This window comes from Pongo pygmaeus, chromosome 14 (assembly GCF_028885625.2).
Source record: "Pongo pygmaeus isolate AG05252 chromosome 14, NHGRI_mPonPyg2-v2.0_pri, whole genome shotgun sequence".
NCBI classification, from domain to species: Eukaryota; Metazoa; Chordata; class Mammalia; order Primates; family Hominidae; genus Pongo; species Pongo pygmaeus.
Window position 1 is genome coordinate 27,591,621 of NC_072387.2, and position 15,018 is coordinate 27,606,638.

The window sequence follows — 15,018 nt, forward strand, 5'->3', positions numbered from 1 at the left end:
ATCCGGGAGGCAGAGGTTGCAGTGAGCCGAGATCACGCCACTGCACTCCAGCCTGGGTGACAGAATTAGATTCCGTCTCAAAAAAAAAAAAAAATACTTAAAATAGTAAAGCTGCATTGATACACATTAAGTGTTTTTATAGATCAAATAAATCTGCCTCTGGCGAAAATGAAGTTATTTGATAATCATAATTACAAAAACAATACCAGCACTACATAACTTAATTTCATTTTGTAGAGGTTAATAGTCTAATACATAAAAATTAGACAAGACACATGTCCTTTATTTCATAACTTTTTCATAAATATATGTGACAACTTGGCATCAATATTAGAACCAGCCTAAGACAGAGCTGATTATACTCTAATACATGCTTTTATTCAGTCACAGCTATTATGAAAACCAAGGCAGAAAATGATGCATTAGCAAAACTAACCTTCCTCATATCACTAATAAAGGTGGTAAGTGCCACAGCTAACATCATACTAAAAGCTCTCAGCTTTTCTTCTAAGAACGGAAATGAGACAAGGATGCTCACTCTCACCCCTTTTATTCAACATAGAACTGGAAGTCCTAGTCAGAGCAATTAGGCAAGAGAAAGAAAAATAAAGGGCATCCAAATTGGAAAGGAAGAAGTCAAACTGTTCCTATTTGCAGACAACATGATCCTACATATAGAAAAACCTAAAGACTCTACCAAAAAACTCTTAGAATAAATGAATTCAGTAAAGTTGCAAATATAAAATCAACATAGAAAAATCAGTAGCATTTTCTATATGCAAGCAATGAACTAAGAAATCAAGAAGGCAACCCATTTACAATAGGTACAAAAACACATACACACAAAACAAATAGGAATAAATTTAACTGAGAAGGTGAAAACCTTCACAAAAATAACTACAAAACACTGACGAAAGAAACCGAGGAGGATACAGACGAATGGAAAAACATCCCCAGCTCGTGGATCAGAAGAATTAACATTGTTAAAAGGACCACACTATCCAAAGTGATCTATAGATCCAATGTAATCCTTATCAAAATAATGACACTCTTCATGCAAGTAGAAAAAAAAATCCTAAAACTTCTACGGAACCACAAAAGACCCTAAATAGCCACAACAATCCTCAGCAAAAGGAACAAAGCTGGAGGCATCAAACCACCACACTTCCAAATATACTACGAAGCTGTAGTAACCAAAAAACAGCGTGGTATGGCATAAAAACAGAAACACAGACCAACAACAGAGAACCTAGAAATACATCCATGTATCTACAGCCAACTGATTTTAGTTAGAAGTACCAAGAACCTAAGTTGGGGAAAGAACAGTCTCTTCAATAAATGGTGCTGGGAAAACTAGATGTCCACATGCAGAAGAATGAAACCAGATCTAACCCCCTCACCTTATATAAAAATCAACTCAAAATGGATCAAAGACCTAGATGTAAGACCTCAAACTACAAAACCACTATAAGAAAACAGGTGAAATACTTCAGGACATTGGTTTGGGAAATGATTTTATGAATAAGACCTCAAAAGCACAGACAACAAAAGCAAAAAATAAATTAGTGAGATGATACCAAACTAAAACGCTTCTGTACAGCAAAGGAAATAAACAAGGGTAAAAAGACAACCTATAGAATGGGAGAAAATATCTGCAAAACTATTCATCTGACAGGGGATTCACATCTAGAATACATAAGAAGTGCAAACATCTCAACAGCAAAAAATAAAAATTCAATTAAAAAATGGGCAAAGAGCCTGAATAGACACTTCAAAAAAGAACACATACAAAATGACCAATAAACATATGAAAAAAAACAAACAAACAAAATTCAACATCACTGATCATCAGGGAAATGCAAATCAAAACTATAATGAGGTATCGTCTCATCCCAGTTAGGATGGCTATTAGCAAAAAGACAAAAAATAAACTCTTGCAAGGATGCAGAGAAAAGGAATTCTTTTTTGAGACAGAGTCTTGCTCTGTTGCCCAGGCTAGAGTGCAGTGGCATGGTCATAGCTCACTGAGTCCTCAACTTCCTGAGCTCAAGTAATCCTCTTGCTCAACCTCCCAACTAGCTGGGACTATGGATATGCACCACCAGGCCTGGCTAATTTTTTGATTTTTAGTAGAGATGAGGTCTTGCTATGTTGTCCAGGCTGGTTTCAAATTCCTGAACTCAAGCAATCCTCCCACCTCAGCCTCCCAAAGTGTTAGGATTACACTTGTGAGCCACTGCACCAGCCAGGAAAGGAACTCTTATACACTGTTGGTGAGAATGTAAACTAGAACATATACTACTATGGACAACACTATGAAGTTCCTCACAAAACTAAAAATAGAATTACCATATGATCCAGCAACCCCACTACAGGGCATTCATCCAAAGGAAAAAACAATCAATATATCAAAGAGGCATCTGCATCTCCCCAGCATATTTACTGCAGCACTATTCACAACAGCCAAGACATGGAATCAACCTAAGTGTCCAACAACAGATGAAGAACAGATAATGAAAATGTGGTATCTGCATACAATGGAATACTATTCAGCCATTAAAAAAATGAAATCCAGTCATTAACAGCAACATGGATGGAACTGGAGGACATTATGCTAAGTGAAATCAAGCCAAGAACCAAAAGTTAAACACCCAATATTCTCACTGATATGTGGAAGCTAAAAAAAGTTTATCTCAGCCGGGTGCAGTGGCTCACGCCTGTAATCCCAGCACTTTGGGAGGCCGAGGTGGACAGATCACCTGAGGTAAGGAGTTCGAGACCAGCCTGACCAACATGGTGAAACTCCATCTCTACCAAAAAATACAAAAATTGATGGGTGTGGTGGCAGGTGCCTGTAATCCCAGCTACTCTGGAGGCTGAGGCAGGAGAATCACTTGAACCCGGGAGGCAGAGGTTGCCGTGAGCCGAGACCACACCATTGCACTCCAGCAAGAGCGAAAACTCCATCTAAAAAAAAAGAGTTGATCTCATAGAAATAGAAAGTAGGACAGAGTATACTAGAGGCTGGGAAGGGTCGGAGGAAGAGAGGGATAGGAAGAGATTTGTTAAAGGATACAAAATTACTGCAAGACTGGAGGGCAAAGTTCTAGAGTTCTATATACCACTGTAAGATGACTACAGTTAGCAATAATACATTACATAGTTTCAAAGATCTAGAAGGAGGAAACTGAATGTTCTCAACAGAAAGAAATGATAAGTGTTTGAGATGCACATACTAATTACCCTGATATGATCACTACACACTACATGTATTGCAACATCACTATGTACCCCATAAGTATGTACAATTATTATGGGTCAATTAAAAAAATAAAAATCAATAAATAAAACATTTTAAGTGGTAATTGAAGAAAAAAAGAAGACAAATTCAGTGGTGCTATTTTCCTTCAACAAAGTATATGGCTTGTTTATGTTTGCTGGAATACTTAAATAGTGGATGCAAAGATAGTCTCTGGTTGTATTTTTTCTAAAGGGAGACAAATGGTTATTCCCTAAAATGCCTAAAACTGGCTTCCTTGCCAATTTCCAAAGTATGGTCTTCAAATACATTTGTTTTGGAAGGGATAAAAAGACTTTTTTTTTTTGCCACCTCAAGCATTGTGAAATAATAAGAGCATTATACACAACAAATTATTTAATTAGTTTAAACATGATCTAAGGGGAAATACAGCAGCTAAGAGATTATATAATGTGGGGGAGGGGGAGGTAAGGGAAAGCTTCTCCAAATATGAGCTGCTTAAGCTAAGATCTTAAGTGTATGAATTAGCTCAGAAAAGTGAGGTTAAAAGCATTACACACATGCTATGTGTAAGTTCTGAGATGGGTATGTGTTGTAATGTTCTAGGACCAGATGGAGGTCCTGCCAGTCTCCTCTATTGTGATGAGAAGGCAGGAGAAGCTAAGTGCCAAGGCTAGTAGTTTTGGCAGAGGAGGCTGAGGTGGCTCCTATCTAATGATTTCTATTTTCTCTGTAGCTAGGTGGTCAGGTAGTTTGATAGAGTGTGTAGGGGAAGGTGTTAAGGATAGCTAGAGGCTTGCAGAAACTCAGCATGATACATCTGAGATTGCTAATTTAAAAAAATACAACTGATTTTTATATAGTGCTGCTCAATCCTGTGACCCTGATAAACTTACTATTAGTTCTAATAGCTTTAATATTGATTCTTTGGCATGTTCTACATAGGTCATCATCCTGTACATAAACAAAGACATTCTCCCTTTTAAATGTGTAGGTCTCATTTCTTTTTCTTCCCTTTTTGGATTGGGAGACCTTCCAGTACAATGTTGAAGACAAGCAGTGAAAATGGACAGCCTTGCCTAGTTCCTGATCTTAGGGGCAAAGCATTCAATCTTTCATGATTAAGAATATTAGCAACTGGCTTTATGTACTTACTGCCTTTTATTGCCTAGTCTCAGAAGTCTCTACTGCATATGCTCTATGAGTTGAAGCAGCCACAAAGGTTTAAGGGGAGGGACAAAGGCTCCACTTTTGATGGGAAGTGATAAGGTTCTGGATGAGCATGTGGGACCAGAAATAGTCTTTTCAATTTTGAAAATACAAATGCTACAGCATCTTAATGATTTATCTCCTCATATGGCATATTCTCCCTTTTCCTGCTTTACCTAGGGAAATTCTATCCATTCTTCGCATATCCTCTATGAAATCTCTGATTATTCCAGCCCTAATTGATCTCGCTGCTGAAATGTTATCAGACTTTAGTCTATTACTGAAACTCTTACACTATATCACGAATTCTATTAATGTAATAATAGTATGTTTTATTCACATTATATACCCAAGGCCTAACACAGTACCTGTTACATAGGGTAAATCAAATAAAAATGTAAAGAAATGTATGGATTATAACTCATTATTTCATTATATAAGAGTTTGTACTGATTGATATATTTACGAATCTATCTGACTAACATCTGTGCCAGGCACTGTGCTAGGTTGGGAATATGATGTCATGTAAGACAGACCCTGATGCGGTTAATAGAGGAACTGTGGATGGAGTAGGCACAGGTGTCTGTGTACTTGGGGGTGGGGGTGGGGGTAGAGCATCTGCAGTGCATATAGAGTTGTTTACCTGAGATGCCTCTGGTACTTGCTAGAGATGTTCAAGAAACAAGGAATATTATGGGTCTCGTGGTCAGGTGAGAGGTCTGATCTGGAGATACAGGTATGAAAATCAGTGTTCGGGGAACAAGTCAATCACTGATGTGGATAAGATCATCAAGGAAGAAGAGTCAAAGATATATGAAAAAGTATATTCACTATAACATTATTTATAACAGGGAAAAAATTACAGACAAATGTTCTACCACTAGGGAACCAATTAAATAAATTATGGCATATTAATAAAATAGTATTGTGCAGTCACAAAAACAGTATTTTAGAAAAAATATTTGTTGACAAGGAAAATAATTCATGATCCATTATAGAGAAAAAGTTAGGGTATAAAAACAGCATATAACGCATGGTCTCAACTTTGTAAAAAGAAATGTGTTAATGTTGGTTATTTCTGAATGGTGGTGACAATCTGGTTGACTTTATTTTCTGCTCTATACTTTGTAATGTCTTAGTTTCTAACATGAACATAGGTTTTATTACAAAAAAGTGTTATTTCTTAATCTAAAATATGTAGCTGCTCATGTTTATCTGATGAGTGTGGTTAAGATCTTAACACAGATTTTGTGGATAGAAGGCTTTAATCTTTTAAAATTTTAGACTTTTAATTGAGAATATTAATTTTAACCTATAGCAGCTACAGGTCTTCTCACATTCTCTAATTTAATCATCCCAACAACACTATATGGTAGACACTATTATTTTATAGATCTAGAAACAGGCCAGGTCAGGTAGTTTACCCAAGGTTACAACGGGGCTAGTGAAGCTGTGGAAAGAGAACTGTCTCCAGGTCCTGTTTGACTCCAATAAGCCACCCTTTACCACAATTGACACCTGGCATCCCAACACACCTTCACATAGGTTATAAATATTTCTCAAACTTGTTTGATCAAAACAATCACCCAGAGGGTGCTTGCTAAGCATACAGGAATCTAAGAGAGAGGTAGCTAGAAGGTGGGAAGGTTATACAAGGATTCTATCGCCGTATCTCAGACCTTCTGAATAAAAACTTCCCAGGGTGGGGGAGGAGAGAAAACAAGTTTGAAAGGTTTTTTTTTTTTTTTTTTTGGGACGGAGTCTCCTTCTGTCACCCAGGCTGGAGTGCAGTGGTGCAATCTTGGTTCACTGCAAGCTCCGCCTCCCGGGTTACACCATTCTCCTGCCTCAGCCTCCCAAGTAGCTGGGACTACAGGCGCCCGCCACCACACCCGGCTCATTTTTTTTTGCATTTTTAGTAGAGACGGGGTTTCACCATGTTAGCCAGGATGGTCTCGATCTCCTGACCTCGTGATCCGCCTGCCTCAGCCTCCCAAAGTGCTGGGATTACAGGCATGAGCCACCGTGCCCGGCTGACAAGCTTGAGAGTTTTTAAACAAGGGCCCCAAGCAAATTTACTGTCAGGCAAGTTTGTGAAATTCTATTAACACATTAGATAATTGATACTCAGTTTTACAGAGCAGGAAGATGAGCCCCAAATAAGATTAAGCTACAGTATATGGTGGCAAAGACAAGAACTACATAGTTCAACTGCAATTAATTTTCAAATTTAAGATTCATCTGTGGAATTTCAAAGTCCAAGATAAATTCGCAAAGATATGGGGTCACATGAGCAACTCTGGCACGTACACCATAATACATTCTGTGGCCACCCTAATGACAACCCTTTCAGAGTAATCAACTGGTTAATCTGAATTTGGCTGTCTGGGTTGGCTGTTCATTTGTTTATTATTTACACATTTATCTGCAAAAAAATCTCATGTTGTAAGTTTAAATAAGGGCATACCATACACTGGTATAAGGAACAGTCAAAACCAGCATAGGGCAAAATTCCTGTGGTGTCTTTCTAAAGGCCTTATTTCTCTCCTCCCAGTTCAGCAACTGTGCAACTGGACATGGTGGAGAAATATAGCCACAAGTATGCTGAACAGACCTACTTTAACTTTATAGTAATTAATAACCTCTAGTGGGACTTTAATAGTGGCATCTGTTCTGTGACCCATTTTTGCTTACACTTGGCTAATTATTAAGAAGTTAACAGAGGTTTATAAGCTGTGACCTCAGGCTTGTGGATGTATGAAAAAAACCTTCAGGGAACTTAAGCTAAATCATGGTCTAACAGGTGGTAGAACAGATATTTTTAAAGGGTAGGGGTAGCACTGTTTTAGTTTTCCCTTAAATATTACTACCAACGATTGTAAGGTCTAGCTGCACACACAGGAGCTAGAAATATCTGCTTGCTTTAACTCAGTAAAGACTTAAGGCAAAATCCACTCTATCATCTCATTCCAGACACTTTTGGTTTTCCAAAGCTACATAAATTTATTAACTTTTGGTTTTCAGTTTCAACTTACACTGAGTTACACTTAAAAATACTTACTGCCAGGTATGGTGGCTCACACCTATAATCCAGTGCTTTGGGAAGCCAAGACAGGAGGATCACTTGAAGCCAGAAGTTCAAGACCAGCCTGGGCAACCAAGCAAAACCTCTGTCTCTACAAAAAATTAAAAAATTAGCTGAGAACAGCAGCATGTGCCTGTAGTCCCAGCTACGTCAGAGACTGAGATGGGGGGATTGCTGGAACCCAGTAGGTTGAGGCTGCAGGGAGCTATGACTGTACCACTGTGCCCTAGCCTGGACCACAGAGCAAGACCCTATCTCTTAAACAAAACAAAGCAAAATAAACAAACAAAAACTTTTGCAGGGGTCTACCAATTATGGGAATAACACTCATTATAAAATGTTTAAAAGCTAGATATAAAAAATATTTAAAAATCTAAAAACACCCATCGTTGAAGAATTCAATTATAATAACTGCCAATATTTTTGCATTTTCCTTAGTAAGAGTGACAGTTTCAGAGCCTCCTATGTGCCAGGTACTATGCTCTTTACTTGTATTATTGAATCTTTACAACAATGCTTTGACATAGGCACTATCAGCACTCTCATTTTACTGATGAGGAAACCTAGGCTAATAGCTTATATAACTTTGCCCACAGACACAATACTACTAAGTGGTGGAGCCAGTATTCAAACTCACTTTCTGTCCTATTCCAGGACCTGTACTATCAACCATACAATAATGCCCATTCTTTTGTTCTTCACTTATGTGTGTGGACTCCAACTATCCTTTGATCTCACTGGGCCCTACAATCTTTTGAATCTACAACCTTTTCACGATTTCTCACCTGCTCATGTCTTAACATGCCACCTGGCTCAGCTTCCATGGTCAACCACCAGACCTGTTCCCTTGTGTACACACTGACTCCCTTGCTTCTCTTTCACTTTGTCATACGCTCTTGGCTAATCCCAACACTTACTAGATCCAACTCTCTGCCTATTCCATACCAGCACTTTTGCAGCTGAACACAGTGGAGAAAAAGAACCACAATCATGCTAAACAGACATATATTTTTCTATACATTTAAAAAAATAAATGGAATGCTTCACGAATTTACGTGTCATCCTTGCATAGGGGCCATGTTAATCTTCTCCATATTTTTCCAATTTTAGTATACGTGCTGCCAAAGCAAGCACACAAACAGACTTTTTTATTTTTTTAATTATTTTTTTTTTATTATTATTATACTTTAAGTTTTAGGGTACATGTGCACAACGTGCAGGTTTGTTACATATATATACATGTGTCATGTTGGTGTGCTGCACCCATTAACTCGTCATTTAGCATTAGGTATATCTCCTAATGCTATCTGTCCCCCCTCCCCCCACCCCACAACAGTCCCCGGTGTATGATGTTCCCCTTTCTGTGTCCATGTGTTCTCATTGTTCAATTCCCACCTATGAGTGAGAACATGCAGTGTTTGGTTTTTTGTCCTTGCAATAGTTTGCTGAGAATGATGGTTTCCAGCTTCATCCATGTCCCTACAAAGGACATGAACTCGTCATTTTTTATGGCTGCAGAGTATTCCATGGTGTATATGTGCCACATTTTCTTAATCCAGTCTATCATTGTTGGACATTTGGGTTGGTTCCAAGTCTTTGCTATTGTGAATAGTGCCACAATAAACATACGTGTGCATGTGTCTTTATAGCAGCATGATTTATAATCCTTTGGGTATATACCCAGTAATGGGATGGCTGGGTCAAATGGTATTTCTAGTTCTAGATCCCTGAGGAATCACCACACCGACTTCCACAATGGTTGAACTAGTTTACACTCCCACCAACAGTGTAAAAGTGTTCCTATTTCTCCACATCCTCTCCAGCACCTGTTGTTTCCTGACTTTTTAACGATCGCCATTCTAACTGGTGTGAGATGGTATCTCATTGTGGTTTTGATTTGCATTCCTCTGACGGCCAGTGATGATGAGCATTTTTTCATGTGTTTTTTGGCTGCATAAATGTCTTCTTCTGAGAAGTGTCTGTTCATATCCTTTGCCCACTTTTTGATGGGGTTGTTTGTTTTTTTCTTGTAAATTTGTTTGAGTTCATTGTAGATTCTGGATATTAGCCCTTTGTCAGATGAGTAGGTTGCAAAAATTTTCTCACATTCTGTAGGTTGCCTGTTCACTCTGATGGTGGTTTCTTTTGCTGTGCAGAAGCTCTTTAGTTTAATTAGATCCCATTTCTCAATTTTGGCTTTTGCTGCCATTGCTTTTGGTATTTTAGACATGAAGTCCTTGCCCATGCCTATGTCCTGAACGGTACTGCCTAGGTTTTCTTCTAGGGTTTTTATGGTTTTAGGTCTAACATGTAAGTCTTTAATCCATCTTGAATTAATTTTTGTATAAGGTGTAAGGAAGGGATCCAGTTTCAGCTTTCTACATATGGCTAGCCAGTTTTCCCAGCACCATTTATTAAATAGGGAATCCTTTCCCCATTGCTTGTTTTTCTCAGGTTTCTCAAAGATCAGATAGTTGTAGATATGCGGCATTATTTCTGAGGGCTCTGTTCTGTTCCATTGGTCTATATCTCTGTTTTGGTACCAGTACCATGTTGTTTTGGTTACTGTAGCCTTGTAGTAGAGTTTGAAGTCAGGTAGTGTGATGCCTCCAGCTTTGTTCTTTTGGCTTAGGATTGACTTGGCAATGTGGGCTCTTTTTTGGTTCCATATGAACTTTAAAGTAGTTTTTTCCAATTCTGTGAAGAAAGTCATTGGTAGCTTGATGGGGATGGCATTGAATCTATAAATTACCTTGGGCAGTATGGCCATTTTCACGATATTGATTCTTCCTACCCATGAGCATGGAATGTTCTTCCATTTGTTTGTATTCTCTTTTATTTCATTGAGCAGTGGTTTGTAGTTCTCCTTGAAGAGGTCCTTCACATCCCTTGTAAGTTGGATTCCTAGGTATTTTATTCTCTTTGAAGCAATTGTGAATGGGAGTTCACTCATGATTTGGCTCTCTGTCTGTTACTGGTGTGTAAGAATGCTTGTGATTTTTGCACATTGGTTTTGTATCCTGAGACTTTGCTGAAGTTGCTTATCAGCTTAAGGAGACTTTGGGCTGAGACAATGGGGTTTTCTAGATATACAATCATATCATCTGCAAACAGGGACAATTTGACTTCCTCCTTTCCTAATTGAATGCCCTTTATTTCCTTCTCCTGCTTGATTGCCCTGGCCAGAACTTCCAACACTATGTTGAATAGGAGTGGTGAGAGAGGGCATCCCCACCAGGCCTGCCCTAAAAGAGCTCCTGAAGGAAGCACTAAACATGGAAAGGAACAACTGGTACCAGCCACTACAAAAACATGCCAAATTGTAAAGACCATCAAGGCTAGGAAGAAACTGCATCAACTGACGAGCAAAATAACCAGCTAACATCATAATGACAGGATCAAATTCACACATAACAATACTAACCTAAAATGTAAATGGGCTAAATGCTCCAATTAAAAGGCACAGACTGGCAAACTGGATCAAGAGTCAAGACCCATCAGTGTGCTGTATTCAGGAAACCCGTCTCACATGAAGAGACACACATAGGCTCAAAATAAAGGGATGGAGGAAGATCTACCAAGCAAATGGAAAACAAAAAAAGGCAGGGGTTGCAATCCTAGTCGCAGATAAAACAGACTTTAAACCAACAAAGATCAAAAGAGACAAAGAAGGCCATTACAAAATGGTAAAGGGATCAATTCAACAAGAAGAACTAACTATCCTAAATATACATGCACCCAATACAGGAGCACCCAGATTCATAAAGCAAGTCCTTAGTGACTACGAAGAGACTTAGACTCCCACACATTAATAACAGGAGACTTTAACACCCCACTGTCAACATTAGACAGATCAATGAGACAGAAAGTTAACAAGGATATCCAGGAATTGAACTCAGCTCTGCACCAGGCAGACCTAATAGACATCTACAGAACTCTCCACCCCAAATCGACAGAATACACATTCTTTTCAGCACCACACCACACCTATTACAAAATTGACAACACAGTTGGAAGTAAAGCACTCCTCAGCAAATGTAAAAGAACAGAAATTGTAACAAACTGTCTCTCAGACCACAGTGCAATCAAACTAGAACTCAGGATTAAGAAACTCACTCAAAACCGCTCAACTACATGGAAACTGAACAACCTGCTCCTGAATGACAAGGCAGAAATAAAGATGTTCTTTGAAACCAACGAGAACAAAGACACAACATACCAGAATCTCTGGGACACATTCAAAGCAGTGTGTAGAGGGAAATTTATAGCACTAAATGCCCACAAGAGAAAGCAGGAAAGATCTGAAATTGACACCCTAACATCACAATTAAAAGAACTAGAGAAGCAAGAGCAAACACATTCAAAAGCTAGCAGAAGGCAAGAAATAACTAAGATCAGAACAGAACTGAAGGAAATAGAGACACAAAAAACCCTTCAAAAAATCAATGAATCCAGGAGCTGGTTTTTTGAAAAGATCAACAAAATTGATAGACTGCTAGCAAGACTAATAAAGAAGAAAAGAGAGAAGAATCAAATGGACACAATAAAATATGACAAAGGGGATATCACCACCGACCCCACAGAAATACAAACTACCATCAGAGAATACTATAAACACCTCTATGCAAATAAACTAGAAAATCTAGAAGAAATGGATAAATTCCTTGACGCACACACCCTCCCAAGACTAAACCAGGAAGAAGTTGAATCTCTCAACAGACCAATAACAGGCTCTGAAATTGATGCAATAATTAATAGCTTACCAACCAAAAAAAGTCCAGGACCAGATGGTTTCACAGCCGAATTCTACCAGAGGTACAAGGAGGAGCTGGTACCATTCCTTCTGAAACTATTCCAATCAATAGAAAAAGAGGGAATCCTCCCTAACTCATTTTATGAGGCCAGCATCATCCTGACACCAAAGCCTGGCAGAGATACAACCAAAAAAGAGAATTTTAGACCAATATCCTTGATGAACATTGATGCAAAAATCCTCAATAAAATACTGGCAAACCGAATCCAGCAACACATCAAAAAGTTTATCCACCATGATCAAGTGGGCTTCATCCCTAAGATGCAAGGCTGGTTCAACATACGAAAATCAATTAACATAATCCAGCATATAAACAGAACCAAAGACAAAAACCACATGATTATCTCAATAGATGCAGAAAAGGCCTTTGACAAAATTCAACAACCCTTCATGCTAAAAACTCTCAATAAATTAGGTACTGATGGGACATATCTCAAAATAATAAGAGCTATCTATGACAAACCCACAGCCAATATCATACTGAATGGACAAAAACTGGAAGCATTCCCTTTGAAAATAAATAGACTTATTTTAACTTCAAAATTAATAACCTCAAGTGGGGACTTTAATAAGGCCACTGGCGATCATATTGTATTTCTCAATCCATCAACTCTCTCACTGTTTTACAAGGCTATTTCTGTAAACCTCAATACCTTCCCCCCTCTTCACTCTCAGCTGATAACCTGGCTTCCTAATTCACTGAGAAAAAAAGAAAGAAAGGTAATAAACAACTTGACCAGCTTCCATTAGATGTCATGTGGTGTGCATGCCTTTTCTCCTGGTATTATGAAGGAACTCTGTGCTCCTACCTAATCCAAGCTTCCACTGTGCTCTCAAACTCTTTTCCCTCTTGTCTTCACAAGGACTGTGTTTTAGAAATTTTTCCTTCTTCCTGCACTGCCAAGTTTTCCTGTCTCATCTACCAACACATATTAAAAGATCCTCTTGATTGCATTTCCACCTCTGACTACTGCTTCATCTCTCTCTTTCTCTTTATGGCAAGCCACTCTGGGATCTATTTTTTGTTTTTCCCATTTTTTCCTAAACCCACTCTAGTCAGGCTTTCGTGTTTACACCAATGCACCAAAACTGTTCTTACAAAGGTCACCAATAACCCTCATATTGACAAATCTAATGGTCAATTCTTAGTCCTCATCTGACTTGATTTCTCAACAGCATTTTTCATAGTTAATTACTCCTTCCTTGAAATGCTTTCTTTACTTAAATTTCACAACACTCTGCTTTCCTGGTTTTCTTCCTACCTTTTAGCTGCTCCATCTCTGGGTTTTCCTTATCTCTTCACCTCCAAGTAATGGAATAACTCACCACTCAGTCCTTCGACTTATCTTTTCTACCTAAACTCATTTTTGAGATCTCATCAAGTATTTTAGCTTTAAATACACATATATATTGAAGATTCTTAAATTTACATCTCTAATGTCTAGGGAGTTTTCAGGAGAGCGAAGACATGAGACTATTTGGAAGTTTTAAAGAATGAGACAGTGGAGAGAAAAAGTGATGGAACTAGAGAAGGGGGTGGAGGAATCAGCCTTAGCAGGGCAAGAGCACTACTTCCAGTTTAAAAGGCCAGGAAGCATGTAGGCAAGTTTTCGGGCAGCAAGGGAGGGATCTGAAGAACTCCCTAGCTTACGGCCTTAATTTGCTCAGTTAAAAATAGGTGAAATAATATTATAAATGTGAAAAAAGGATGTGATAAAAAGTCTGAAAAAAGCAGCAAGAGTTGAGAAGAGCTGACGAAGGAAATAGGAGAAAGCTAATTCATGTGTAAAATGATTTGAAAACTCTAGGTGAAGGTGAAGACTATCAAAATTAGTGGCTCCGATCTGCACAATCACATGATTTTCTCTCAAAGTTGACAGCAGGCTAAGTCTGACAAGAACAACAAAGGGGAAAGATATTTGCAAGTAGTTATTAAACAGTGACAAAATGACAAACCTGAAGCTACAGGGGAGGAAAAATATCCAGGAGGAGCAGAGGGCTTGGGAATAATGGGATAGTTGAGACTAGAAGCTTTCATTAAATCTGAGAATAGGTGCATTGGGTATTAGAAAGTAGGCAGGGTGGGGACAACAGTAACTTCTTGCCAGAGAATGGGATTCTGCAACTTGAGATTTTAAAACTGGAGCAATTCCAGGTAATGGACATGGGAAGTGAATAAGAATGAAGGTCACTGGAAATGAAAACTAAAGAACTATAAGGCTAAAGAAATTCATTAGAAAATAATGTAAAGAAGGGAAAGGTATTCTGGCTAGATAAGCTAGGTCTCAAAGCAGCACATTTGATGGTTTTTAGAGCGCACAATGGAGGAATGCGGATGACACTGATTTCCCTCAAGCCTACCATGGAACCAGGAAGAATGAGTATCTACTTGAAAGGAGCATGGGGAGATGGTTTACAGAAGCCTCATTAACTACTATTAATAAACTGTATTTTTGCAAAAAATCCAAAAAGATAAATACCAGGTAAAAATGAGTTTAGGATCTAATCTTAGACTGTTTTGTATCTTTCTGTTTATTCATGGAGATCATGGGTCAGTGGGTTGGCCCTGTTTTTCCTTATTTTGCTGTTCATAATGATCTGTAGGAATGCAACCAAGATTATTATTCTTCTTATCCACGATGAAAAATGAAG

At 38.4% G+C, this 15,018-nt stretch overlaps 1 protein-coding gene and 1 non-coding gene across 2 annotated transcripts in view; both read right to left on the bottom strand.

Moving 5' to 3' along the window:
- MICU2 (mitochondrial calcium uptake 2) overlaps nt 1–15,018 on the bottom strand; it is a 111,967-nt gene that overhangs the window by 50,333 nt on the left and 46,616 nt on the right. The window lies entirely within an intron of this gene.
- LOC129012057 (U6 spliceosomal RNA) lies at nt 8,581–8,687 on the bottom strand. The gene has a single exon (XR_008493552.1). It is a non-coding gene; the product is annotated as a U6 spliceosomal RNA (small nuclear RNA).